This window comes from Sorex araneus, chromosome 4 (assembly GCF_027595985.1).
Source record: "Sorex araneus isolate mSorAra2 chromosome 4, mSorAra2.pri, whole genome shotgun sequence".
Lineage (NCBI taxonomy): Eukaryota > Metazoa > Chordata > Mammalia > Eulipotyphla > Soricidae > Sorex > Sorex araneus.
Genome location: NC_073305.1, coordinates 122,092,583 through 122,097,430, shown reverse-complemented (window position 1 = coordinate 122,097,430; position 4,848 = coordinate 122,092,583).

The following is a 4,848-nucleotide window of genomic DNA, read 5'->3' as shown; positions in this document are numbered from 1 at the left end:
GTCTCTACAACTTACCCATTACATTGGACAAACAGTTTGAGATAAACAGCTTCTTTAACAATCCTCTGTGCTCTACAAATGACTCTTCTTATGTAGGAATTAAGGGAGATAATAATCCATTATAGACTGGAGCAATAGCACAGCAAGTAGCAAGTATGGCGTTTGACTTACATGCAGTTTACAAGGATTCTATTCCTCCATCCCTCTTGGCATCCCTCTTGGAGAGCCCTGCAAGCAACCGAGAGTAATCCACCTGCATGGCAGAGCTTGGCAAGCTACCCATGGTATATTTGATATGCCAAAAACAGTAACAACAAGTCTCACAATGGAGACATGACTGGTGCCCGCTGGAGCAATCAATGAACAATGGGACGACAATGCTACAACGGATAATCCATTATAAAGCATATGATTTTGGAGGTCAGAGACTGATGTAGAGCACGAACTTTGCATGTATGAGAGCTGGATTCTATCCGTGGTACTGCATATCTGCTTCCAGCACTGCTGGGAGTGACATTATAGTCCCCAAGAATGGTCAGAAGTGGCTATTCTAATGAACACAGAGCACCACCTACAGAGGCCGTGGTCCCTGAGCTCCACAATGAGTGTGTGCCTCTTCAACAATGAGGGTTGACTAGAAAAAAAACAAATACCACTTTGATGTGATTGTATTGCATTGAAAATAATTATGCAGACTAGACTCCAGGAAATCTTTCTACCTCTTCCTTAACTACCTAAAAATTTAGATGAGATCTGCACCAAGAAGTTAACTATTGTCAGAAAGAACTTTTTTCAAAACCAATAAAACTAATCTTCCTGGCCAGGGAAAGCTCTCTTCCCAAAATGTGTGCTTCTCATGTCCCTGTCATTCATCTTCAGTCACGTTGAAGACCCTGACCTGTATCTCCTACTCTTTAGGTCAATATTTTATATCTATAAGCTTCAACATCCTGATCATCCTTGAGTCCTACACCTTTTTATGGGTGCTTATACATACAAAGTGTTTTCCCTGGTTAATATGTAGCATATCAATTTAATTATTAGATTACACAAAAGGCTTAGAAGTGAACAAAAGTTCACTCTATAAATTTTTGGCCTTAAGGCCAAAAGATTTATTGCTTGTACTCAATATTTATATCTCAGCCCATCATGATTAAGGATATTGTCTCTAAATAATGCATATTCATGATAGCCATTTCTATAAAAATATTACTATCATTAAAAATGTTTACAAACCATATTAACTGTCAAATAAACAAAATTTCTATCTAATTTAGTCATTTTTTATAATATTTTATTCATTTCATTTGGAAATATTTGGGGCTAGAGCAATAGCACAGTGGGTGGAGTGTTTACCTTGCATGTGGCCGACCTGGATTTGATTCCCAGCATCTCATATGGTCCCCCGAGAACCACCAGGAGTATATCCTGAGTGTATGAGCCAGGATTAACTCCTGTGCATTGCTGGGTGTGACACACACACACACACACACACACACACACACAAAAAGGAAAATGATTTTATTTGAAAAAAATTATGCCTACAATCCTTGAAAGTACATGAGAGCAGTTAAAAATATGTTCTCTACTATAATAATAGAAAAAAAACACCCCTATCATTTGAGTGACTGTTTTCTTGTCTTCTGCCAATAAGGTATTAATTTTTTCATAAATATTCAAGCATTATGCAAAATCTACACATTTTGTTGTGTTCAACATGAATGCTTCTCTTGAATTTTTTTTTTTTTTTTGCTTTTTGGGTCACACATGGCTCTGCACAGGGGTTACTCCTGGCTCCACACTCAGGAACTATCCCTGGCAGTGCTCAGAGAACCATATGGGATGCTGGGAATCGAACCCGGGTCAGTGGCGTGCAAGGCAAACGCCCTACCCGCTGTGCTATCACTCCAGCCCCACTTCTCTTGATTTTTGATTGATTTTTTAAAAGGTTTTTATTAGCAAAACATCATATGGTACAGTTGTAGACTTACAAACTTTCATTCTTGCATTTCAATTGTACAATGATCGAGTACACATCCCTCCACCAGTGCCCATTCTCCACCACCAATGATCCCAGTATCCCTCCCATCACCCCCACCGCATCCACTCCCCTACCCCGCCTCTGTGGCAGGGCATTCCCTTTTACTCTCTCTCTCTCTCTTTCTCTCTCTCTCTCTCTCTCTCTCTCTCTCTCTCTCTCTCTCTCTCTCTTTCTCCTTTTGGGTGTTGTGGTTGGCAATAGCGGCATTGAGTGACAATCGTGCTCGGTCTATAGTCTACTTTCAGCCTGCATCTCCCATCTTGAGCAGATCCTTCAGACCCCATTTACTTGGTGTTCCCTTTTCTATTTGGGCTGCCATTTCTCCCAGCATGTGCAGCCAGCTTCCCAGCCAAGGCACAAACCTCCTGGTACTTGTCTCGACTATTCTTGGGTGTTAGTCTCCCATTCTGTTACTTTATATTCCACAGATGAGTGCAATATTTCTATGTCTGTCCCTCTCTTCCTGACTCATTTTACTTAGCAAGATACTTTGCATGTTGATCCACCTATATGCAAATTTTATGACTTCATCTTTTCTAACAGCTGCATAGTATTCCATTGTGTAGATGTATGTACCAAAGTGCACTGGAGAAAAATGTGTATTCTTTCTTTTTCGCATGTAAATCCCTGTATATATCTATCCTCTCTCATATCTCTTCATTAGAAGCCAGTATTTCCTTGATGAGCTTTATTCTCATTGATCTATTGAGGGGTGATAAGGTGGTGTTGAAGTCTCTGACTACTATTGTGTTGCTAAAAATGTCCTCCTTAAAATCTTAGCAGTTGTTTTAAGTATTTAGCTGGTCCCTCATTAGGTGCATATATGTTTAGGAGTGTGGTTTCTTCCTGTTATACATATCCTTGGATAAATAGAAAATGGTCTTTGCTGTCCCTTCTAATCTTTTTCAAACAGAAATTTATGTTGTCAGATACTAGTTTGGCCATCCCAGCTTTTTTGAGGGAGTTGTTTGCTTGAAGGATTTTTTTCCATCCTTTCACTTTGAGTCTGTGTTTGCTCTGACTGTCCGGATGTGTTTCTTGTAGGTAGCAGAATGTTGGTTTCAGTTTCTGAATCCATTTTGCCACTCTTTGTCTCTTAATTGATGCATTTAGACCATTGACATTGAGAGAGATTAATGTCAGTCTAGAGTTCTGGGGAAGGGGAATATAACTGCAGGGATGTGAAAGGCACCGGCCATACCCACTTCTACAGAGACCACGCGCCTTGCCGTGGAGGCCACACCCCCAGCCAGTCCCAGATGCTAGTCTCAGGGTCCAAGGTCTTTAACAGGGCGCAGACAGAGGAACCTGCAGGGAGGAGTGGTGGCCCGTTTGCTAGGTGGGCAGCTCTCAGACAGAACTCAGCCAGGTGTTCCTAGATGTCCCCGCTGGCGGCCTGTGGTGTGGGAGCACGCCTCAGGGCCAGGGCGTGTGGGGAAGGGGCGTGCAGATCAACGAACCTGCAGAGAAGATCGACAGCATGGTGGCGGCTACATGGACTGCGCTCCCGCCTTGAATGATCTTTTAAGGACACAAATAAAAATGCAAAAAGCATGTTCTCAGGAGATTTATAAGAGAAGCTAATGGAGATTTTATGTGCAGTTCATTCCTGATTTTTCTGAAGTCCACATTAGATGAATTTTAAGATTAAATTTTTGTTTAATTTCTAAAACATTTGAAAATTGAAAACTCAATAAATCTTGCTTAAAGAGTCCGGGAGGAATATTCATCATACTGTTCATACTCTCCCTATCATCACATTTAGAATCTCTGAGTGATAATATGGACTAACCATTTCAATGGACTAAACAAAGATTATCTATTAACATATCATGGCCAACTAAATCAAAGTCACAGTCTCCAAATGACTTTGTCACAGCAATGAGTTGTGTGTATTCTGAAACCAAAATGATTCTCTAAAACACTTAGAGGAGAAAATTGCCATCAATTTGAATACAAAGTAGAAAAATTGATCTCATATTTTATTCTGTATTTTAATTAAATTGGAAACATAAGAGTGTATTAAAATATAAAAATTAAAATTCACAGGTCAGGTGGATTATCGTTTATTTGGCAATATTTTGATCCTTCTACTGTTATTATCTCATTATTTAGGAAATGGTTACTGCAATTTGTATGAATTACTGAAACACCAGTTTTATGCTGAATACACCATTTTCTATAGTAGCAAATTGAATTGATAAAAATAATATATTTCAGACCTGATATAAGCAGCTTATCTTATCATATTTTTATTTTCCTATGTATACCAGCTGCCATACCTAGATTTCTCTGAGGAGAGTATGGAATAAAAAAATATAATTTAAAAGTCTAAGCTATAGCAGATTTAATTCAGGAATTTATGGACTCACCACTAGCATTATGCTCTGAGGAGTATATTTAATATAGTACATTATGGCAGCATCATTCAATGTACTATGGTTTAAGAGCTTGTCAGCATTTCTATTTTAAATTTGTTTTTTGGTGTTTATGATTTGACATTAAGAATAGCTGTGGCTTGATAAAACAGTTTGTGAAGATTGAATTCAGAATCAAATTGTATCATTTTCATTTTAGACCAGTAGAATGAACATCATAGTTGTGTGAAAGCATTAAATCAGGTCAACTGAGTTAGAACTTCACCTTGCAAAAATGGAAGAAGGAGAATTATGTGGTGAATTATACAGAAGATGTTCCAAACACACATTTGGTTGCTAGTGAGAGAACATAGCAAGAAGTTAAGTTTAGGATTAAGAGGAAAAAATTGATTGAAAAACTTGAAGTCATTCTTTATTAAAAGCCCTGTT